The following is a 24659-nucleotide window of genomic DNA, read 5'->3' as shown; positions in this document are numbered from 1 at the left end:
CAAAAGAATATGTTTTTCTACCATCTTTCCTCACTTGTTTGTCTGTCCCATGACATGATGGGACACAGAAACTTATGCCCTTGGATGGAGAGGAATCAACAGGGAGGGAATGGAAGTGAACTTCTTATACGCAGCATTATTTGGCATTAGCCTGTCTGCTAAGCTCCATATTCATCTTGCTTTGGGTATCACATAAAGCCAACTACTTCCAAGCTGTCTAAATGACTCTCACATCACTCTAATGGCTGTCAACTACTGGTAACCCTTCTTCACCCGTGGGAACTGGCAGCAACACCTCTGCCTTGCTTATGAGAAATAATCTCTGGTTGTGATACATGGTGGGTTTTTTTGTTTTTGTTTTTTTTTTTTTGAACCCCTAGCTTTGGAGGGCCAGTGGGGCCATTTTGTATGGTAATATATGACCCATCGCTCCTCTCCTGCCCTTCATCGCTCACACCTTTAATTGCACTTGTGTTTCTGAAGCATATGGAATTCATTATTCAGCAAACAATGTCCTTTGCAATATCAGCCTTAATTAACTGCTCCCCTCTGTATTTTCTTGCTCTTATCCTCTCCAAATCTACATGCCGAGACAAGCTGACGGCCCCCCACATGCATCAGTGCCAGCCAGTGAGCCATGACCAGATAAGAAGAAATGGAATTCCTTATCTCTTTTTTTATAAATACATGCACATACACACACAAACACGCAAACCTGGAAAAGGTCAAGGTTACTGGGAAGGGAAGAAGGCCCTTCAAGACAACAAAACCCCCTTCTTTTTTTAAGTCTCCATAGCAACTAGATGGAGCATCATGGGATGTCAGGATGAGAGAGGACTATTCTTTCCCTACAAGACTCTTTCCACTTCATTAGACTCTTTATCAAGTATCTCCGCATTGGGCTGAGTATACTTTTTTGTGTCGGGGAGCAGTGCAGATGACTCAAAAGCATGCTGACCTTTTCAGTGGGACTTTGGGAGTTCCATGTGGGAGTTGCATCCTCTTCCCTGGCCTTCCTCCCCCACAGCCCCCTTGTCTCCAGTTCACATGACCTTCTAATCAAAACCTTGTGGCTGGTGAGGTATGAAGGGTTTCTTTAAAAAGAGAAAGGCGGGGGAGGGGGAAATAAAGAGAAGGGTATGAGAATGTCCTTCACTGGCACTGGAGGTGTCAAGACCCTAGCTGTCAGAGCTGTGCATCTGTGGGGAAGATTAATGACTCTGCTTAGGGGAAATCCAAATAAAATAGAAGAGAATAAATACCAAGTTGACTGTGTGGGTGATGAGGGGAAGGGTGAGGAAGGAGCAAGGGAGCGTGACGGGGCAGGAGTAGGTATTCCTCAGGCTCAGAATTGTTTTAACTTCCCCATGGAGGAGCAAGTTAGCATAGGAAAGCTCTGTAGATTTAGTCCTGTGGTTTGAAGGGATGCGGCTGTGTGTGTTGATCTGTGAGCGTGCTTATAAAGTGCTAGTTGTATTGACACTGTGTATTATTATCTTGCCTTCCCTGGGAAAGCATCTACCATAGTGAAGCCTTTTATTTTCAGCTTCTCGCCGCACAGCCAGCTTCATCCTCAAGGTGCCTTGAATAGCTTTGCAAATCGATGCGCTGATTGTTCTTGGGAAACTCCGGTGCCTGGCTTATGTCAGGCAGTGGCACGTAACGCAGCTCGGAGGCAGGTTCTGCGGTGGGTGTGGAGTGATTTAAACCTTGCTGTGGGTGCTGGGATCGCACTCACTTGCACCACGAGTGAAGTTGGACCTGGCCTTCCCGAGAGAACCAGGGCATTGTTGCTGACTTCAGCTTTTAAGATGGTCCTGTGGATTTTTGCTTTTCCCAGGGAGTCATTACGTGACAGTTTGCGGCTTAATTTGAGCAGGCTTCGCACCACGAGTACCCAGCTGAGCATCTTGCCACCACAGCTCACGGTGTGAAATGCTGTATGTTTGAAACCGTATGAACTGGGGAAGGAGAGGGGCTCGTTGGCATGGATGACTGACGAGGCCAAAGTCATTTAAATAAGCGTTTGTCAAGACCTTTGAACCTGGGCATGGTTCGACTGTGCGCTCCTAAGCTAGAAGACTTACACGGGTGTGTTTAGGGGGGAAAACCATTTTAAAAAAAAATAAAATGCTCTGCACTCACCATAGGAGTTAGGCTTATGAATATCCCAGTCCAGCTGCTTCAACCCTCACAGGAGTAATTTTGAAGTGGGAAATCCCATTAAATCATAATGGGGCTCTTAAGTAGTTCCCTCTGATGAATTTGTGGCACTCTGCAAGTCCCATAATTCCCAATATACAGATGAGGAAACTGAGGTTAAGTGACTTAGCCAAGGTCAGGTAGCAAATCAATAACCACTCCAGCCTGCGCAGGCGGCCCCTCTCTCATGGACTTCACTTGGCTCTGGCTTCGGCGAGCACGCTGTCAGCGCTCGCCAAATGGGAATAATCATCCCCACCGCAGCCCCAGTCCTGGCAATGGGAACCCAGGGTCTGAAACATTGAATTATGTTGCTGAAGAGGCACACCTGTGTTCAGGCATAGCTGGGCTGTGGGAGCAGCCATGGGGGTTCTTCCTTGGGAGCAGTCATGGGGTTTCTTCCTCCCGGCTTGCACCCCCAGCTCCCTCCATGGAGGCTCCTGCCACTTCCTGCTGCTGCTGCCCCCAGCCGGGCTCATGGCAGCAGGACGGCTGGCAGAGACCCCCACATCATAGAATCACAGAATGGTTTATGTTGGAAGGGACCTTAAATACCACCCAGTATCACCCCCTGCCCTGGGCAGGGACACCTCCCACCAGACCAGGCTGCTCCCAGCCCCGTCCAACCTGGCCTTGAACCCCTCCAGGGATGGGGCAGCCACAGCTTCTCTGGGAAAAGTCACATCTTGCTCCTCTGCATGGGTGAGAAGGTTTTTGGGTGGGTGCATCTTATGATGAGGTGTCACAGCACTGCTGCCTTCATGCCTTTGACAAAGGTCCCATCTCAGGTGATGTTTGGCCACAAAGGCTGCATCAAGAAGAGTGTGGCCAGCATGTGGAGGGAGGTCATCCTCCCCCTCTGCTCTGCCCTGGTGAGGCCACATCTGGAGTGCTGTGTCCAGTTCTGGGCTCCCCAGTTCAAGAAGGACAGGGAGCTGCTGGAGAGGGGACAGCAAGGGGCTACCAAGTTGCTGAGGGGACTGGAACATCTCTCTTATGAAGAAAGGCTGAGGGATTTGGGTCTTTTCAGTCTGGAAAAAAGACGACTGAGGGGGGGATCTTATCAACACTTATAAATACTTAAAGGGTGGGTGTCAGGAGGATGGGGCCAGGCTCTTTTCAGTGGTGCCCAGTGACAGGACAAGGGGTAACGGGAACAAACTTGACCATAGGAAGTTCCACCTAAACATGAGGAGGAACTTCTTTCCTGTGAGGGTGGCAGAGCCCTGGTACAGGCTGCCCAGAGAGGTGGTGGAGTCTCCTTCTCTAGAGACATTCCAAACCCGCCTGGACGCGTTCCTGTGCCACCTGCTCTGGGTGACCCTGCTCTGGCAGGGTGGTTGGACTGGATGATCTCCAGACGTCCCTTCCAACCCCCACCATTCTGTGATTCTGTTTGGTGGCCTCCCACTCGAACCAGAGGAACGCTGCTTACCTCTCCCTGATAGACAGATCTCGTCTTGTGCTCAGGATCCTCAAATGCAGAGATCAGCAATCTCCTGGTCCCCCCGCTGTCCCAGTTTATCCCAGTGCCCTCTGCCATCTGTCACCGCAGCGTTGCTTTCCTGTGGCACGACAGGCAGCAGTCTGAGTCCCATGCGCTCCATCTGTGCAAGGAGCTCTGGTTGCGCTCCTCAGCGTGTGTCTTGTCAGCTGCGGCTTACGCCTGGAAATGCAGCGGGAGCGTCTCTCTCGCAGGTGCCGCGATGTTGGGGCAGGGGCATCTTCCCCGTGGTGGAAGGAAATTGCCGCACGTGAGACCTGTCGGCTGTGACGAGGGTGAGAGCCTCTGCCAGCATCTGTGGGGGACTTGTCAACCTCTTCTCCTTCCTCCCTTCCCGCTGCTCGACTCTTACCGCCTGTGTTTCAGCTTCCTCTACTCATTTCTTTTGTCTTAGGCTTATGGAGGGGAACGTACTAGTAGTTTGGGAGTGTTTCAGGAATGGGGATTTGTGTGTTCAGTCTAAACTTTCTTCCCAGGGCAGGGCTGGTCCCAAGAAAAAGGGCTGTTTTTCCCAGGATCAGGCAGGGACTGGGACTCTGAGGTTGCTTATCCCAGTAACGCTGATGTTCACCTCTGTGCGCTTTTATTTCTTGTTTCTCTTCCCAGTGCCGCGTGTTGGGGTCACGCAGGAGTGAGAGATGCTGGATGTAGACATCTTGCATCACCCAAGCAGGAGCATTTCTCCATCTGGCAGTACCTTGCTTCCCTGCTCTTTTTCTGCAGCTTTTCTTCAGCTAATCCATAGTTCTTCAAATTCCTGATTCCGCTCTTGCCGTTGCTACAGCCCGGTGTTAATGATCTGGCTCCTTTTCCTTTCCCAGGTAAATGGTACAAGAGCACGGGGAGTAAACCGGAGCCTGCTGTCTGAAGGAGTGCGTGTTGGGATTAACCTGCTGCCAAATGGCTTCACCGTGTCTTCTGCAGGGCCTCCTGCAGCCCTGTCGGACGGCTCTCCCCAAAGCTGAAGAGGAAAGGTTAACGCTGAGGTGGTGTTCTCCCCGCCAGGCTCCTTCCCGCTTTGCTGTAAGGTCCCTCAAGGATGGCATGTATTTCATGTACGTCTCTCTCTGCTTTCTGATCAGCATTTCTGCATGCCAGACCTCTGATATCCCTACTGCTGTCCAACTCAACCTGTGGAAAAGGGGCTCTTGGGAATGCTGCAGGTAGAGTCAGGGGCAGGAGGAAGACCGGCAGCCCCTGGCACTATCTGCCATAGCTTTGTGACACTCCTGGCTCTCCAGATACTCCAGAAAGGCCCTGAGCTAATCCACAGAGCCCCCCTATAGCACGTCTCTGGTGCTGCGCCTGCATTGCCGGCACAGGGGTCGGTGCTCAGCCTTTCCCCGTGTCCCAGCAGCTGCCGAGGCAGCAGTGAAACAGCTCCGGTGTCTGCCCATACTGGTGGGACGAGGGATGGGACCTCCTGCGGAGGAAAACTTGGTCTTGCCTAGCTCCTGGAGGCTATCCAAGCCCTGGCTTTGAAGTCGGCAAAGTGGCTAGCTTGCTTTTGATGCTTTTCATGTCTTGGGGCAGGTTTCTGAACTTATTTTGGGGTGAAGACGGCGGCACCCAGAGCTGGGAGAGAAGCACCCCCAAAGACAGCCCATGTTTGGGATTGAGTGGGAGGCACGGGAGATATTTTGGACAGCAAACTGTGGCTTTTAAAAAGAAACACTCAGCAGTGGTTTGAGGTTTCCTTCCTGAAGCCTTGCTGACTTTGAATATATATTGCATCTCTTTCTGTATGCAGGCTCTACAGCAAGGCAGACGTGTTCCAGGGATTATTGTGACCGCAGGTATCAGCTGTTCCTTTTGTATGAGGGGTGACTTAGGCCCCTGTTCCCTGCCATCCTGCAGTTTGATTCCACCGTCGTTCACATCATGGCATTTCTGAAAAAAGCTGCTTGTTTTATAGAGCAGCTGTGTTGTCTTAATGCAGCTGTAACGCGTGTTTGTCCAGGCATTGCCTTTGGGGGACAGTGGGACTAGGAAGATGTTTTATTAGATCATTCACAAGTCCTAATAATCTCTGAGTCTCTCTAATATCTCTGGATGTCAGCTGTGCTGCTCTGGCGTCGTGGGATAGGGTTGTAACCTGAAGATGGGAAATCGCTCGTGTATGATCCTCTCTCTCTTTCATCACGGTTTTAGCTCTCCCCTCCTGGCCGTTCCCAGCAGTCGGAGAGGAGTTCATCCTTCTATGCCAGATCTTAAACCATGTGTGGGGAGTTCAAATGTATCGCCTAGCAGCATCCGAGAGAATCCTAACCGCTCAGAGCGTTGTTTCTGCACCTTGCTGGTGGCACTGGAGGTCTTCCCCTGCAGACCGGATCCCAGGGAGCGTTCCCGTCCTGCACCTCTGGCTGTCAGTGTCAAGATGATGGTAAGGCTGCTGCTTCCCTGGCTCCAAAAGTGCGTGTTTTGTGTGTGTTCTGCTTCCGGAACTGGAGTTTGCTGGATCATTTTGCTTTTGCCAAAGGAATTGATGTTTCCTCAGTCACTTGTATTTGGATGTGAGTTCTCCGGTCGGTGAATTTGCTCGGTGGTGTTCTGGTTTGAGGACAGGTGGCATGCCAATGTTTTATTTTTGCGATAGACTCCATTGCCTTGCACCTTATCCAGTGATGGGGACATTTCTGGATCAGAAATGTCCGTTGCACTCATAATGGTTTTCTTTTTACGCGGTGCATTCTTGCTATATGTTGCGATCGAGGGATACGGCTACATTGCTCTCCTCTCACCTGGTTGTGGTTGTAGCATGCTTGAGAGCCATCCCGTTCCTTCAAACCCCATTTGATGTTTTCTCTCGCAGAGATGATGTTGGGATTGCAGAAGTCACTCCCTCTTCCAGTTTCTTGTTGCATGTGTGTCTGCTGTGTATTCATTTCCTGCAGCTTCTGCATGGCAGCTTCATGGCTGAAGTTGTATTTTAGGCTCAGGTAGCAGCTTCTGCACTGACTGCACTGCTTACTATTTCAGTCTCCGTAGTTTCCTTGGCATTTAGCTTATGATCCGCACTGTCTTCATGGCCTCGTGATTGGTAGCATCGTTTTAATTTGGCTGTATTTTGTTACACCTTTATTTCCTTCCTCCCAGAGCGTCGGGGTGGTCTTTGCCGTCCAGTGTATTCCTCGATGTTATATTTCACCATCTCTTGGTTTGTGAACCACTGGTTTTGTAAAACTCAGCCTGGGAAGGCAGGCAAACCGTATCCTTGGTCTGTTCCAGTCCATGTTCATAGCAAGCATGTGCAATACCGCGTTGTCCAAGAAGCTTCTTGCCTCTTTATTTGGCTGCTATTTGTAATGTTTGGTGTAATGCATAGAGATTTTATTTACGGAATCACAGAATGGTTGGGGTTGGAAGGGATCTTCAGAGATCCTCTAGTCCAACCCCCTGCCAAAGCAGGGTCACCCAGAGCGGGTTGGACAGGAATGTGTCCAGGTGGGTTTTGGATGTCTCCAGAGAAGGAGACTCCACCACCTCTCCGGGCAGCCTGTGCCAGGGCTTTTATTCCTCACTTATTTCATACAAGCCTCCGTTCAAGGAATTTTCTGCTGCTTTTAACTTAATTGTGTTTATTTCAGTTGTCCTCAAAGGCCACCCAAAAGTTGGACACCACGGAGCTGAACACGCACCAGGATAGGGAATGGACATGATCCAAGCAGGTGTGACTTCCAAAAGGGGGAAAGTCCCCGTTACAACTCTGACTCAGCCTTTGAGATGTCTGAAGGCTCAGGAGGAGGGAGATCTGTCCTTCTAGATCCAGGCATCATCAGGGGCAAACCGGGCAAACAGCAACTTCACATTGAGCCCAGAGAGCTGGTCATTGCATGGCTCAGAGCAGCAGCCTGCACCTCACCTCTCCCTCTGCGCTGGGCTGGGTCTTTGCTGTCACACAAGACCCTTGTGTGCTTTCCCTGCGCTGTTGTCTCAGTCAGCTTCATCTGCCGCAGGCCCGTGCAGATCAGATCATGCGTCTTGCTGGCATTTTCTGGGTCTCCCCTTTGGGCTTTTGCATCTTTTTACCTACTATACACGAAGCAAAGGGCACCTCTTTTGAGTTTTTTTTTTTCCTGTGGTGGGCTTGTTAGGCTGTTTATAGAATTACAGAATCATCGAATGGTTTAGGTTGGAAGGGACCTTAAAGAACATCTAGTTCTAACCCCCTGCCCTGGGCAGGGACACCTCCTACCAGACCAGGTTGCTCCAAGCCCCATCCAATCTGGCCTTGAACCTCTCCAGGGATGGGGCAGCCACAGCTTCTCTGGGCAACCTGGGCCAGCGTCCCACCACCCTCACAGCAAAGAATTGCTTCCTCAGATCTCATCTAAATCTACCCTCTTCCAGTTTGAAACCAGCACCCCTTGTTCTATTGCTCCCCTCCCTGATCCAGAGTCCCTCCCCAGCTCTCCTGGAGCCCCTTTAGGGACTGGAAGGGGCTGGAAGGTCTCCCCGGAGCCTTCTCTTCTCCAGGCTGAACCCCCCCAGCTCTCTCAGCCTGTCCTCCCAGCAGAGGGGCTCCAGCCCTCCCAGCATCTCCGGGGCCCTAGCAGCATGAAGGCACAATTAGCATCAGGTCTACAAGGGCTGAGATGGCACTTCTTGCATTGGAAGCTTATGTGGGTCAAAAATGACTTCGTGGAGCCTACCCAGGGTTTTGTGTGATTATTTTTTTTCTCAGCTTGCTGCTGACATGCCCACAGCCTCTTGCAACCCAAAGCAGCGTTTCCCCACTGCACCTTAGCAGCGACTTTGCTGTCGCTTCATCTTCGCCATTATCCAGCCCCTCTTGTAATTCCCCAGTTTTCCCATAGTGAGCTAAAGCCTGTCCTGTTGCTCAGCGCAACCCCTTTCAAGGCCACCCGCTCAGTGACGGGGTCTGGGGCTACTGCCCTACGAGCAGTTTCCCCTGTTTGTTTGGGTTTTCCTCCCTGCCACGTTCACACCTCTCTGCTTTCATCTACCTGCAGGAGCCGACTCACTTCTGACACCGAATTCAGTCTCCAAACATAAAAGAAGAGAAAGTCAGGACAGAAAGACATTTAGGCTTTCTTCTTCCTCCACACCTGCTGTTCTTGCTCGTCAGGCACTTCCTAAGGGTAGAGTTCTCCAAGTTCCTAGTCATTACCCTTTATATAAGCATAATATAGTGCTGTAAAACTCCCTACGGGGAAGCTATCTATTGTAGCAATCTGTAAAACAAAAGCTGGATTGATCCTTCTCCCATTGCTCCCCCCCAAAAAAGCTGCATGCTGTTCCTCAAATAGGAAGTCTGAAAGCCTTCATCAGAGGGTAGTTCATTTTTACACGGCGTTTTTACACTCAAGCAAAACTGAAAGCAGGGCATAATTTGCAACAGCTAAGCTAGCCGTTAGAGCAGAACCGCACAAATAAAATGCCCGGGATGATGTAGCTGAATACGTTGCAGTTAGAAAAATGACAGTGTAGAAGGAACAAGGAAAACGAGGCCGATGAATATCAATTAGGAAGGAGCAGACTTTCAAGACAGAAAAATCAAATTGAGAGCATAGACCATTATATTCAAAGGAACCAGGTAAGAGGTACACTAAATTGTACCTTAAACAACAAAACAAGTGCCTCCCCCTCCAGGCAGAGTAGGCAGAGCAGTGGCTTGGGCCCCAGGGGATCTGCCTCCCAGTTGTGTCCTTGCCACCGGGCTTCGTGACCTTGCTCCAATCACTCTGCGTCCTTGTGCCTGATGTAAAAGATGCTTTTTAAGATCTGCAGATGTGAGTAGCTCCAAAAGACCCAGCTGAAGGTCCTTTCTGTATGGACTGTCTTGGCAGGGATATCACTGATATTTACTGTGTCCAGCTCTGGAGCCCTCAACACAAGAAGGACATGGACCTGTTGGAACGGGGCCAGAGGAGGCCACGAGGATGATCAGAGGGCTGGAGCACCTCTCCTACAAAGACAGGCTGAGAGAGTTGGGGGTGTTCAGCCTGGAGAAGAGAAGGCTCCGGGGAGACCTTATAGCGGCCTTCCAGTCCCTGAAGGGGCTCCAGGAAAGCTGGGGAGGGGCTGTTAGCAAGGGCATGTAGCGATGGGACGAGGGGCAATGGTTTTAAACTAGAGCAGGGCAGGTTTAGATTAGACATTAGGATGAAGTTCTTTACACTGAGGGTGGTGAGACACTGGCCCAGGTTGCCCAGAGAGGTGGTGGAGGCCCCATCCCTGGAGACATTCAAGGCCAGGCTTGATGAGGCTCTGAGCAACCTGATCTAGTTGAAGATGTCCCTGCTGACTGCAGGGGGGTTGGACTAGATGGCCTTTAGAGGTCCCTTCCAACCCAACACATTCTATGATTCTGTGATGTCTATTATATGGAGCTGGTTCTTTGCTTATTTTTTTTGCACAAGGCAAAGGGCTGTACAAGGTGTGAAACGGTTTTGATAAAGTTGGATTTTAAATAAAATGAACTGTGCATGATTATACCCAAGAAACTGAGGCAGAAGAAATATATATACTTCGCATACAGGGGCTCTTTGCAGTTGTGAGAAAATGGTGCATGGTTTTGGACATGCCTAGTAAAATCTGAGCTGGAGGAATTTGTGTGTTTTTAAAATCAAGGCCATATTTTTTTTGGACAATCTTGCAGGTCACTCTAGCTCAGAACTTAAGGTCACGCTTCTTGAGGTGATTATGAAATGCCCCAGGTGCTCAGCATGATAGTCTAGACAAGGCAGCTGAGGGAGAGATGCGGAAGGACATTCCTCTGATTGGTATGGACAAGAAAAGCCCTTCAGATGGACAGCTTCCAGGCAGAGCTTCCCTTCCATGCTTCTACCTTCCCACCCCTGCAGAGAAGAGACTGATCCCAGCTGAGTCCTACCTAAGGATCAAACTCATGGTCACAGGTGAACCGTCCCCTTCAAATCCCGTCCGGCTGATTCCTCTGGCCCCACATCCGAGGCTGAAATTTCACTAGTTCTGGCAGAGAGATATTCACTGACTGATAAGGAAAAGCCCTCCAGCAGTAGCTGAGATGCAGCACCCCTTGCTGGGAGTATAAACCAACGTACGCTTTACAAAAGATCTGATCATTCCTGTAAGAACCATATTGTAATTCTCACGTTAGTGATAGAGAATTGAAGGAAATGCATTATCTGTTATCCCAGGTTTAGGCACATGAAGAAGTCACTGAGCAGCAACTGATCTGGGCATGACAATTGTGAGGTACGTCCTTTTAATCAACTTACGTCACATTTATTGTTGGCTGGCAGTAAGCACGTGGGTGGTTTCCATGCAGCAGCTTGCACACCGTAAGCTGTTGCATGGGTGAAACATCCTCTCACGTTGGCACTTGGCTTCACTAGTATACCTGCACACAAAATTTGCAGATGGGAAAAATAGTCAGTGAATTGTCCCACAACTTTGGTCTCCTACGCGGCCGTCCCAGCTCCTGGTGCTCTGTGCAGTAGACTTGTAGCCAGGCCCCCAGTTGTGTTTTTCCAGCTGCCTGTTAGGTGATGGATCTCACATTTGCTACTTGCCGAATGCTACTAATGCTTCGTGTTCTCCAGACAACTTTATTTTTTGAATGCGTTTTAAATCCGCTTGGGTCTGCGTGGATTCCTGCTGTCCCAACAATACTTAGAGGGGGGGAAAAAACACCTCACCCTCTAGCGCAGTCAGTTGGGTCTTCTTTCTTGCACTAACTTGCGACACCACTTGGTTTTCCCACAGGTAATTAGTGATAGAACAAGAGGGAATGGGTTCAGGCTGCAGCAGGGTAGGTTTAGGCTGGACATTAGGAAAAAATTCTTCACGGAAAGAGCGGTTAGACACTGGAATAGGCTGCCCAGGGAGGTGGTGGAGTCACCATCCCTGAATGTGTTTAAGACTCGTTTAGATGTGGTATTAAGGGATATGGTGTAAGGGAGAACTTTGTAGAGTGGAGTTGATGGTTGGACTCGATGATCCCAAGGGTCTTTTCCAACCTCAATGATGCTATGATTCTGTCAGTCTTCTCCCCTTCATTCTTTAAGAAATATTCTGGTTTTCATCACAGGCTTTATCATTGAAGATGTTCAGCGTGTCCAGGGACTTCCACTTCACTTAGCAGCCGCACAGATTTAAATTTGCTGTTGCGCCCATCACAACTTGTTTGCCATGGAAGGCGTTCCAGGGCCTGCTTGGTTGGCAAGTCTGCAATGTGGCTCCATAGAGCAGCTCTTAAGAAAACCTTTGCACATCGTTTTCTTTAGGTTTTTTTGGTTTGTTTTTTTTTTTTTTTTTTTAATGGGTGCTCTGGCTGCTGTAAATGTTAGTTAAAATCTTATCGAATGGCTAGTGACCCTGCTCTGGCAGCGGGGTTGGACTAGATGATCTCCAGAGGTCCCTTCCAACCATACCATTCTGTGATTCTGTGATCATCTCTCTCAGCAGTTTTTTGGTCTCCAGTGATGTTTGTAGATGTATTCCCTCTTGTCTCTGCTAGCTGTATTTGGTCATTTGCTTTATGACAGTTTGCTGCTGGTTTTTGGAAGAGCTTTTCAGTGAATTAACTTGGGAGTTAATACTGACCTGCTTCCTTGGCTTCAGCAGCTGCTCGTGCCCTGGCGCATCCCGCTCTGGACGCTAATGCTGTAATGAATTTTCTGTCAGCACTTTGCAGTCAATTTTTTTTGGCTGTTGCTGTGTGTCATTCCTCTCTGGCGTAAGCTCCCCTGTGATGTTCTGAGTGTGAGATGAAACATGCATCCGCAGGAGGTCTGGGTCCTCTTGGGGAGGTTCCTGAGGGGTGGAGAAAACCTCAGCCCAAGGGGCTTGCCCGGGACAGTGCCAGCTACAAAACCATGTTCTCTAATTTTTGAGCTGTCCTAGGAGACTACTTCACCTTTTGCAGGATGATTTAGGAGGATGTGCTGTTCAGGATTCCCGTTCGAGTGTTATTTATTAGTTTTGTAGTATCGCCTGGGCTGCTTTCTTCAGTGTCGTGTTGATTCTCTGGGGACAAAGGAAACAAAGGCAGGAAAACGCTCGCAGGAGTGATAAAACAAGAGTATGACTAACATCTTCTCTCTCTCTCTCCGCAGTGTTTTTTCACAGATCAAAAATCAATTAAGGGCGAATTTCACTGGGTACTCTTTAAACAATGTAATATTTCATTAGAGATTATTGCAGGCTCTTTCACATTTGCAGCCCAGGTGTGAATTACAAAATTAGCTTGATTCTTTTAATAATTTCCTCAGAGGTGACATTATTCCGAGCACCCTGTGTTTAGTGCAAGCTGTGCAGCTGCTGTTGGAAAAGGTGTATTTGTTGTCTCCCCCCGCATCCTGGTGGAGACCCAAGACCGAAGGAATGGGCTTCTTAGTGCGACGGAAGCCTGGTTGGGCCCAGGGTTATGGACTGGGAGGAGATGGTAACTGGAGAAAATAAGAGTCTGATGTTACGGAAGAGCTAGATGAGGACTTTGAGATCAGTGGATTTGTGTTTTTTCCAATCCCTTTTTGAGCTGTCTGCTATTAGCACAAGACTCTACCTTTGTGAAACGTCCCTGTTTCCACCACTCGCCGTCTCCTTCCGTGGTTGCTGGATCTGTCCCTCCTGCTGTCTAAACCCCATAACACTGCGATAGGAGGACTCTGGTAGTGCCAGTGCATTTTCACTGGCAGCTGGGTCCCTAACTGCGTTGGGTCCTCTGGGCTTGTCCCTCCTTCCAAAACGTTCCCTTCCCGAAGGCATGAAGAGCTGAGCGGCGAGGCTTCCTCTGCTCTGCTGCAAACTTCCCCTTTCCATCATTAGTCCTCCCTAGGACTTGCCCTTTTCAGTATCCATTTGCTACGTGGTACATCTTTCCTTATTCACAACCTCGTTATTGATTCTTATTTGGGTGTCATCTGTCTTACTGAGACTCTGAGACTCGGGGAGGCAAGAGTTGGAGGGAGGGGCAGCATCTGCTGTTAGTTCAAATGGGATGTAGGTGGGTGGGGAGGAAATAGGTGAGTTTTGGGATGCACAAGACCCACTTGACATATCTTCACAGGCTCAATATAGGGTGTTTGTGTATTTAGAAGACTGCTTTCCCCACCTGAGCAGATGCCTTATTTGAAGATGTTACCTTTCCCTGTAGTCTTCACCTTCCTCTTCTCCTAACACCATCGCAGAAGCTCAGCCCTCTACAGAGCTAGGGGAGCTCAGCCCTCTCCTCCTGATACTCTCCTCCCTCTCACTTGAAGTCAGTAAGACCTGGATTAGAGTTGCAAGAGCAACCTTTGCAACCATATACATCTGCATTTGTCTCGCTCTACCTCCCTTTCTTTCATTTTTTGTCCCCTGACATCCGTTGGTTTCTCTGCATTTTTTTCTTCCTGCATAGCTCTCCCCTTCTACAGGAGAGCGTTGAGGATGAGCTTGGTCAGGTAGATACCTGTCAGTGCAGGGAGGACCCAGTAAAGGCAGTCACTAAAAACCCACCAGCCATAATTGCTTTCCTAGAGAACAGTAAGAAGAGGCAACCAGTTATGATGGTTTCCTTGAGTAATCTCTTGGGCTCTAATTATTTTCAGCTCAGGCTGATAAAGACTCATCTGTCTTGAGATCAATCCTTGCTGGATCTCCCTTCTAAGTACTTGCCCAGCCTTGCCTTGAACCCCTGTAAACTCTCCGCACCCACAGATTCTTCCAACCATCTACTGCCACATACATGACGAACCATCTCCTTTCGTTTGCTGTGGCCCCGTTTGATGGCTTTCCTCTGATGCTGCTGGTTCTTGGGTTGGACAAGACGGTTTAACCAATAACCCCCACCCACCCCTCCAGTGCACTCAAGATTTTGTAGACCTCTGTTAAATCCCCCTCACCTGCCTCTTGTCTAGGCTGAAGTGCCCCAACTCATTGGGCTGTTTTTCATGAAGGAGCCGTTCCAGACCTTGTGCCGTACTGCTTGTCCTTCTGTGAACCTTTCCCTGCTGCATTCCTTCTGCTTTGCACCGTTGGAGCTACGCGGTGACACTACCCGTGTAGTTTAACTGGCTGCTAAAGAGAGTTTTGGGGCACTTTGTGTGGCTGGAGTGACCGGAATTAGCCGCGTGTTTTGGAGAAGCTGGCCCTTATTTGCAAAGGCTTTTATTACACAAACCTTTTCATCGAAACAGCAATTATTATGAATCCTGAAAGAGGAGAGTCTGCAGCTTCCAATTACAATTCTGTCTGCATCTGATTTGAATGTCATTTGCTATTTAGGGAACATTTGAAAATACATTTTGGGAGGTGTCTTTCATTTCATTTATGGTGGCTAACATTATTTCTAATGCTAAAGGAAATTAAAAAGTGCTTCCTGCTTAGAATCAATTAGTTTTAATGAAAAAGAAATAGGTTGCTGTATGCTGGCCGCATGGCAGCTTCACTGTAGAGAGGGGAAACCAAAGTGTCTGGGTGCCCGGGTGGTGTCCCCGTGCTGCTTCGTAAGTCCAGCTGCACCCGCAGTAGTGTAGCTTCAGTGTAGCTTCGTTGGCCTTTGAAACGAGAGATGCGCGTGATGAAGCTGCAAACTGAGCTGGGTCTGGCTGCTCCGAGGAAATGTCCTAAAAATGCTCCATCCATCTGATGCGTACACAGGTAATTCAGTTCAGATGGGGCCATTAGGTCATGTGCCATTTATTCTCTTTACCTGGTGGAAGTTCAGCCAAGTGCAAGGGGTAAAAGCTTATGAAGATTTGGGCTGGGGAGCTGTGGTTTCAGGATCTGGAAACTTCTGGTTAACCCACTCATGTGCTTTTGATTCAGATCAAATTCTGGATTTGATTCAGATGTTGTTTCACCTCTGTTGAATTATCCAGATCTCATGACGCAGGGTTTACGTTGGCCGAGGAAAAGGAGTCGACCTGGTGTAAAGCCTGCCGTGGCATGGCCCGGGCAGGTTTGAGCCACCAGCGAGAGCCTGAACTGGGTCACAACCTTGTCTACCATACAAGGGGCACTAGAACAGGATTCACGCTACCGTCAAATGATGCCTGCGACTGCTTTCTTGCGCTTGTGTTTGTATTTACACCTTCCTGCTTGGAAACGTGCACAAGTAGATAAAAAAAAGCAGGCAGTCTAGTGGATTCCAGCATTAAGTCAAGTGACTATTGGGCTTTTTCAAGGGCTCGCCCAACTCTACCTAAAAGGGGGTTGTCACATGTTAGTCTGGAGCCCTTTTGTTCAGCCTCAGATGTTTTTAATCCCTTTATGGTATTTACTGAAAGAACAAGAAGAAAATAACTCAAGGTGGCATCGTGCGAAAATCACATGTTCAGAACGAGAGTGCTACATTTTGGCTTTTCCTCAAACGTGAGTGTGATACCTTGCCCCCTTTTCAGTCAAGTATCAGTTTAGAAGAAAAGAACCTAAGATAATAAGCCCCCTAAATCAAAATCCCACTGAAAGAAAACACTATATTGCACAATTTTCTTCCTCTGTTTGTGTGGAGGGGTGGTAAGGCGAGGTCGGGATGGGAGGATGCGAGAGAAGGAACCACGCATGACAGATGTTGGTCATGTCGTTTGACACTCAAACTCACGCACTCACGTGGCATCAGTGAGGATGAGGAGAGGTAGAAACATTGACAGAACTTTAAATAATTAACTGTAATTGAACATAGTTATCTAATCCAGTTTTACCTGTTTACGCAGCAGCAGTTCTTTTATTTTTTTTTCTTCTTCCTTTTTTTTGTTTTTTTTTTTTTTTTGTTTTGTTTTGTTTTAAGATGCATATTGTTAAGCAGTCCAGTAACGCATTTTATTGAATCTCTGGGAAGTATTCCTAACTTGGTTTGTAATTCGGAATCCCAAAAGCTGCTTGGCTGGGAAACTCCAGAAACACTTGAGTTTATTTGAACTGTATGTCCTGGAGCCTTGCCTTGATTTGGATGATGTATTTAAGTTGAGGGGAGGCTGGATAAGAGAGCCCGGCCATGTGTTTTGTACAATGGATTCTCCAGGCAGAGAGTTAATAAGGGAGATTGATTATGTTTTATTCAATGGTACTGTTATCCACATGCTGCTTTTCAAAGCCTGCATGCTTCCGGAAAACATTTCAGTGTACTCGTAGGCTTGTCTTGTATTTTGATTTTTACTTGAAAATGGAGGGCAGAGTTAACGTTATTTATGATATTTGACTCTGACCATAGCGTCTGATTTGTTGTCTTGACTTGTTCACGGTTTTTCAGTGCCACCTCGTTACTGAATCTTCCGTTTTTCTAGATGAGAATGTACTGCTTTTTTTAAGGATGTCTTGTAGACAGCTAAAGGTACCTATAAAGCATTCATCTGGGCATATGAGGAAGCAATTCTTTGCTGTGAGGGTGGTGAGCCCCTGGCCCAGGTTGCCCAGGGGAGTTGTGGCTGCCCCATCCCTGGAGGGGTTCAAGGCCAGGTTGGACGGGGCTTGGAGCGACCTGGTCTGGTGGGAGGTGTCCCTGCCCAGGGCTGGGGGGTTGGAACTAGATGATCTTTAAGGTCCCTTCCAGCCCACACCATTCTATGATTCTGTCATATGCGCGTGAACCAAAACTGTGCTCTTTTTCACCCCAAACGGAGTGACCCCTAAGTTAAAGCTTTCGCAAGAGCAGCTGTCTGTGGCTAAAACAAGCTGAAATCTAGAGCTTGTGGAGGTGATTAAAAAGATTTGATCAGATACTGCATTAGGCTACATCGTCCTAGTCCTGAGATCTGAACTTGAGAGAGCCCTTGGGCTGGGCTGCCCAGCCGTCGTGTCTCCCGTGATGGGCTGAGCAACGGGGTGTGCGGCAACCGCCGGCATCCAGGAGCTGGAACGCCCTGCTCAGCCCTGAGGGATGCCGTTTGTTTCTCTGTTCAGGCCTGCCTTCCCTCTCGCTTGTTTAAACGCTGATAATCTCTTTGGTACAGTGGGTATTTGTTGTTGGACTTAGCTGTAAAGCTCCTGCAAAGCTCAGGGTGAAGGCAGGGAGCAGCTGGCAAGACGTTCCTCTAATGGATTCAGTTAGCCCCCCCCACCTCATGTGCTTGTCCCCACTCACCTCTTTATTTTGCTTCCTTTCTCTTCACTGCCATCTCTTTGCTCTCTTTATTCCACTTCCTTCTCACTTCTCTGCTGCTGGCACCTGCCACCCAGATTCAGGATTCACATCTGCCCGCGCACTTGACCCTGATGGGACACGTCCCTGCCCAGAAGCTGGGGAGGCTTGTACCGGGTAGGAGAGATGCAACCAGCAAAATGCAGGTCATTTTTTATTTCAGTCTTCTGATAGTCAAAATGGATGAAAAAATTCCATTTCTGCTCCTCCTTCCCTTCCTTTAAGCGAAGGGGAAGCATGAGGCTCTGGAGGACCAGTCTCAGCTTGTCTGGACTCTGTGCCATACTTCATCCATGGCCATCGTAGGGAGGTCCTCAGAGAAATCCCATAAAAGCACGTGGCTGGTGCGAGTCCTGCCTTCTGTTGCAAATTCATGGCCCCTCGTGGCGCGTCCCCCTCTCTGAGCGGGACCCGAGTGACACAAGCCAACAAGGGAAGAGCCGGAGGAGAAGCCTGCCGGGATGCTGCATATTCACATTGACTCAAGTCAAGATACTTGCCACCTTTCCCAGCTCCACTCATGTGCCAACGTTAAATATGACCACAGGCAGCTATCTAAAAGACTTAAGCACATCAAGCTTTTGCCAGCCATGCAGGTGAATGAAATCTTCCCTCCCTCTCCAGCTCTCCATAGAGACCAGCTCCCTGCTGCCTGGGTTGCCAGCCAGCCACACGCTAATTGGGGCTGTCATCAAAAGAAATGAGTTTCCAGGCGAGCTGAGTTCAAGCAGGTCTGGATCTGAAGTGTGCAGCTGCCCATTCCCTTTTGTCCCCCTTCCCCTTCTGCCTTTGCTTTTTCTTCTCTCGCCTGTTTCTTTTCCCTCTTTTTTTATATTTCCCCCCCTCCCCCACAGTTTTATTTTGAGGTTATGAATGTAAATGTGCTCCCCTGAACAGGAGGGGTGAAGCTCAGTATCCAAGTAACTTTGGAGAGGCACCGAGGCCGTGCAGGGCTCTGCTGTTTGAGGGGAGGGAGGGATGTGGGTAGGGGGATAGGTTTCTTGGCATGGAGCATCTCCTGTCTGCAGACAGCCCTCTGGAATAGGCTGGGAAGGAGAGGAAGCCTGATGCGGTTAACGTCCCTTTCAGTTCTGTGCCTCAGCATCCCTCCGGATAATCTCTGACCGCTCGCTTGAAGACAGTCTCTAATGCCATGCCCCAAGCAGAGCGGCTTGCTTCTGTTTGGCCACTGCTCTTCGTCCCCAGAGCCATCGGACCTGCGTGTTGATCATTTGTACCATCGCGGTACTTCTTCAGCACTTCATCTCAACGTTGTTGGGCTTTAAAGGCTGGTGCCCTGCCATGGCCGGGGCTGATCATTCCTCTTTCAGGCTCCCTTCTCGATGCAGAACAGATGTAATTTTGCCCTCAGAGCATCATCGGTTTTAACAGCACTCTTACCACCCCCTGTGTCTCGTTCTTCCAGGGTTGTAGTAATGGTTGAAGCGTGATGGGGCATTCTGTGCCATGCCTGTAAGAAATTCCATTTTCATCACGTGGAAAGAGGCAGCGATCCCTTTCCAAGTGCCCGTGTCCTCTAGGTTTGTCTGGGACATGGAAAATATCTGTGCGCTGATGGTCTTGAGAGGTTGAACCTGGGCAAAGACTCATCAGAGGCTGCAGATTTGGGCTACATCTCCAGTATCTCTGCTGAGATACCCTCCACACCCTTTGGGTACCAAAGCTATCAAGGGGTTGGATGGTTGGACTAGATGACCTGAAAGGTCTCTTCCAAACCAGGCAATTCTGTGATTCTAAGTGTTGTTTACCTAGATCTTCGGAACGTACCACGCAGCCCCGTCAGTGCTGTCGGCACTGGCGTGGGTCACCAGATAATACAGCTCCAGCTCTTAAAGGAGCTAAGTTGTCCCCTATTCCTAATGTCACCTGGCACTTTGCTCCCCAGGCCTCCTGCAGACCAAAGGTGGTTGCCCGTGCTTCTAGTCTGGCACAAAAGGTCGAGGGAGGGAGCGGGGAGAGGCATGATGGAGAAGCTACTCTGCGCTGCGAGAGAGCCAGCAATTACTTATCGATTAGCTCAGAAGGTGTTGCTCCAGCTCTTGCAAGCGGCGTTTTGTCCAGGGCAGATGCTGAGTGAGCACCTGCGTCAGGGGGATGGGATCATCTTGAAGGGTGAGGAAGACAAGCATAGATCCCCACCCCCCCCACCCTCCGCCTCCCAGTTCCAGGCTTTGCTGTCTCAGAGGAAAAATGCGAGGAGTTTCACTTATCCTGGTGCTGACAGCCGTGTTATTAATTGAGTGAGAGGAGGCGAAGCGAAGCCTGGGCTCTCCCCCTCGCCCCCGCCTCGGTGCAAAGGCCAAGCCGTCGGCGGTGAGGAACGTCACCAGCACCTCAGGGCCATAAGCCTTTTCTTATTCTCCTGAGCACTTTACCACGCACATCCCATTGAGGGCTGGACTGGGGCAAACCAGGGCAGCGCTGCCCACCGTTGGAAACCATCTCCCCCCCAGACCCACTTCCACAGGGAAGCGGAGCCGGGCTTCTCCCACCGTGGGGGGTGTTTCTTCTTGCTGGCAAAATTTGTGGTTTGGGAGGTCATGGAGCCAGATGCCACCAATGGGTTCCATAAAGGGCTGGGTGATTTTATGGCCAATAATAACATTTGTAGTTATACATGCTACAGTAAGATAAGGCTAATCAATTCTCATGCTTCAGGTCAGCAGCTGATTACTTGCAGGGGTCAGGAAGGAATTATTTCCTCGCCATTTACAGCTTTATTTAATTGGCCAGATGCATTAAGTGACTTTTAATTTTTTTTATTTTTTTTTTCCCTCTTTAGTCCTCTGAAGCATTTCCAGAGACAGCGCTCTGCACTGGTAGGGCACCACCGCTCGTGTCTGGCAGGGCAAATCTCGCCTGCATTAACGAACCCTTTTAAAGCTGGGATTTTTGATGGAAGTTAGCAGGGTGGGTTTTGTTTTTTTGGGGGGTTTTTTGTTTGTTGGTTTGGTTTTTTTGTTGTTTTTTTTTTTTTTTTTTTTTATTCCAGAAGAGGATATTTCATTAGTGCTTCCTGATAACTTGGAGGAAAATTCATTTGGCTCTGTGAGCAGGACCTGCTCTCTTGTTTGGGAGCTGGATGGGAATTTTCTGCTGCAGTGGAAATGCCCCCACATGGGCATAGCACTTTCTGTAGTTCTTGATTTCTATCTTACACTTAAAAAAAGAAAAAAAAAAAAAAAAAAAAAAGCAACCGAGGCAAATCCAAATTGGATTGGAGGGCTTTGTTTTGAGTTTCTTTGCTTTAAATGAACCAAAGGCTGCAGTCAGGACTGCAGTGGAGATGCTCTGATCCTCGGCATGGGCTCTCCCCTTTGGGGTGAGCTCGTCTTCACTGCGCTCTGGTGTCCGGAGGAAAGGAGCATCCTGGAAAATGTAGCCTGATAACCCTCCACACCAGCTCAGGAGTTGTCCAGAAGCACCCTTCTGTTTCATCACGAAGGACGACCAATACCACCCATCTGAACAAAAAAATTTAATGCCTTTTCCTCTTCAGAGCAAGCCTGCGAAGGAATTCTTCATTTCAGAAGCTTTTTGCTGAAAACCTTCTTTTTCCCGGCAGCATTTTTAAAAATTAATTTTCTCATTTGGTTAAAAAAAGAAGCAAATCTGGCATGTTTGAAATATTCTCTTTAAATTAAAAGCTCCAATTGTTGTGTGGGACTTTCAGAGGAGCTGAAGTCGACCGGTTTCAGATGGGAGTGCCACAATCCTTGGATCAAATTTCTTCCCTGTTATTTTTTTCCTCGTTTAGGCAAATTTTAGAAATCGCTGGCATTTTGTCTGGCTTGGGGGAGAGAAATGCATCAACCACCCCCCCTGCTCTTGCAGAACAGTGACAGTATGCCCTTCCCTACTCTATTTTGACATATTTATTTTAGTAAGTATGGTCAGGAAACCTCTGACAGGGAAGCTCCAGGCAAAGCCTGGCACTGCCACATGTGTCCGACAAGCTTGCTGCATCATTTTCTCCATTCCCCCTGATTTTTAGCCACTTTCCTCTTCTTTTTCTGCCTTTTAAGAAGCTCTTTTTGCGCAGCAGCATCTCCAGAAGGGCTGTCCACCTCCTGCCCCAGGGTGGTGGGCTTGATGGTGAGACGGGCTGCGTTGCCTCTCCTGCTCTGTGCTCGGGAAGAGCTCCTGCTGGAGTAAATGTGAGGTGCCTAACGAGGCGATTAGAATAACAAGGCAGCGATATGAACCCCTGTGTTACCCACCCTGGGACTTCAGCCGAGGTGACCACGCAGGAGAGTAGAGCAAGGTAGGGAAGAGGAGGGTGGGAGCGAGGATGAGGAGCTGCAGCCCGGGCTGTGATGCCGAGGAAGGTCGTAACTGATCTGGGGTTGGGCTCCTCTTGAGGCAGTCTCCGACTTGTGCAAGTCATCGTTTTCATCCTGGCTGCAGTGAAAGAAACTCAATGTATTCTCGCTCCTTAAAATCGCTGTGGTGCCCCAGGATTGAGGGACCAGGATCTTGTGGGGTGTTGTGGGGAGTCAGGCCCTTCCCACAGGCTGGCCCGGGTGAGGGTTCTCCATCTCAATTCTGCCACAAATGTTTCCTGAAAAATTTCATTCAGCCCATCCATGGAGAGATAGAGAGGTCCAGTGAACCCTACGAAAAAACTCCATCTTGAGGGCAAAATCTGTATTATTTATTTTTCTTACGAGGATTTCTGCCGTTGGGATTTGATTTTGTGAAATTTTCCAACCCCGTTTTCAGGATGGAAAGGCTTGCGGGCAGCTCGAAGCGTGCAAGGTTTGGAGAAGCGGGAGAGCGTTCCAAGGGCATTCTCCTAGCTGAAGGCGAGACCCCGCTGGGCTGCTATGCTCCAACGCCTCGCAGGGGAGACGTGTCCGTCTGTCCCGGCTTCTGTCCCCCCAGCCCCGGTGCCCGAGCACATCAGGACTGTAAGTGCATTTATTGCTGGGGAATATCTCTGTGGGGTGGGGGCGGGGCTGGCCCCTTCCTTCCCCCGCGCTCCCAGAAGGGATTCGGGATGCAGAAGTGGGACAGCGGTGACATTCGCAAGCCCAAGCCGTCACCATGAGGTTGTTGGAGCTGCCGTGTCTCGATCTGCTGCAGTCACGCCTCTCCTTTTAACCTATTGAGAGACGGCAGTAAATTAATTGAGGATTATTAATTAGATTAATTGCAAAATTTAGACAAATCACCGCCCTTGTTTTCCCGGTCTATAATCACTTGCCTTCCACGATCCTTTAGGCAGTGCCAGTCAATATTTTAGCCTTTTTCAATACCCAGGCGGCAGTACTATGGTTTGTGCATTGGGCTGGAATAGTACAGATCAAGAAATCATTATTGTCATGGCTTTAATATAGACTGGGAAGAGCGGGGTTCACCTGCTACGACTCGAACTTAGGGAAAACGCACCAAGAAAATGGCAAATTAATTCTTTCGGTTGTGCTTTGCTGAGCAGAGGGGGGTGAAGGGGCGCATTTATTTGCTCTCTTGGTCAAATCCTCCTGCAAAAAAAGCTTGGCTGGGTCTAGGGGTGGGGAGATCCTGGCGGGGTTTCAATGAACATAGCGTCAGTTTTGCCCCGGTTTTGAATCTAATGTTCAAATTCCAGCTGAGCTCCCTCTCCGCAGAGCTGGCTAAACGGGGAAGAAGAGAGGGAGATTCACACCTGTTCTCCCAGTTGGAAAAAAAATCTGCTATTACTGATGAAATGTAGCGACTTTAAAAATGCAAGTCAGTTCTTAATTTTGATACTGCATAAGTGACTGTACGGATGGGAGAAGCAATATGACTAGTAATTGCAGGCAAATTCTCTTCTCCTTTAATTGTTTCCGTAACTTGATTTACTTTTGAAATACTCTGTGGATGCTTTGCCTATTTACTGTCTCTTCGTATTGCTATCACTTTTCCTGCCTTGACTGATGAAGCACATTCATCATTTCTTTTCATTTGGTATGGACAGATAGAGTTGCTCTTACAGGAGCTTGCTTAGAAAAGGAGCTTCTGGCGAAATGGTTAATATCAATTTAAAACAGAATAAGTGATTTATAGGGAAGAGGCAGGAGGAGTGTGAAACTGAAGAAAACAACCTATGAACGTCATTTCGAGAGCACTAAGGAAAATCTAAGCAGGATTAAGTAAGTTTGAAGACAGGGAAAGGAAAAGGCCAGGCCCATAGGTGTAGCTGAGGAAATCAGAGAAGCTGTTGGGAACACTAAGACTACGTCTTCCCTTGGTCCTCAGACCCTCAGGGCTCCAGTGAAATATGTCCAGAAGGATTGAGGACTTCACTTGGTCATTCAGGCTTCATTAGAAGGTGGCACTTGGGGTACAGCCACAGTGTCTGTGTAATCCCCAGCTTAAAAGACACAGGCACACGCGTTTATCTGGGTATGTGTCGGGATGGCAGCGGAATACGGCTCAATTTCCATGGCCTCATGACAGGATGCTGCTAACCTGGCCCTCTTCAGCATCCCTTTTGCTTCCCTTCCACATTGTCACCTTTCTGCTCATCTCGGGCATGTGGCGAGCTGACTCTTTATGCCTGGGAGATGCTACTCCTGCCTCCCCCTCCAGGAGCTAGCCAAAAATACTCCCGAGCTTCCTCCGTTGCAGCCAGGGGTCCAGGCAGGTGTGTTTCTTGCTCAGCTACGCACCTGGTTCTCCTTTCTCACCTATTGCAATCGCATCTCTGTCTCCCTCGGAGCTGTCGGACACCTGTGCTCGGCTACAGCCCCCAGCTACTGCCCTCCGCCCACGCTCCTAGAAAAGGAGGCTGGAACAGCTGTTTTAATTTCCTCAGGTCTGGCTTCAGCTTCCATCCTCTCAGTTCCAAGGGCTCAACTCTTTCCTAAATCTAAACTAACCAGTTTTTGGCCAAGACTC

General features: G+C 49.0%; 1 long non-coding RNA gene across 1 annotated transcript; it reads left to right on the top strand.

Annotated features, from left to right (window-relative positions):
• The first annotated feature begins 4551 nt into the window (after window positions 1–4551).
• LOC134517405 (uncharacterized) lies at window positions 4552–22681 on the top strand. The gene is made up of 3 exons (XR_010071620.1): window positions 4552–4761; window positions 5858–6089; window positions 22518–22681. It is a non-coding gene; the product is annotated as an uncharacterized LOC134517405 (long non-coding RNA).
• The last annotated feature ends 1978 nt before the right edge of the window (window positions 22682–24659 follow it).

This window comes from Chroicocephalus ridibundus, chromosome 6 (genome assembly GCF_963924245.1).
Source record: "Chroicocephalus ridibundus chromosome 6, bChrRid1.1, whole genome shotgun sequence".
NCBI lineage: Eukaryota > Metazoa > Chordata > Aves > Charadriiformes > Laridae > Chroicocephalus > Chroicocephalus ridibundus.
This window is presented reverse-complemented; position numbering and strand designations above follow the sequence as displayed.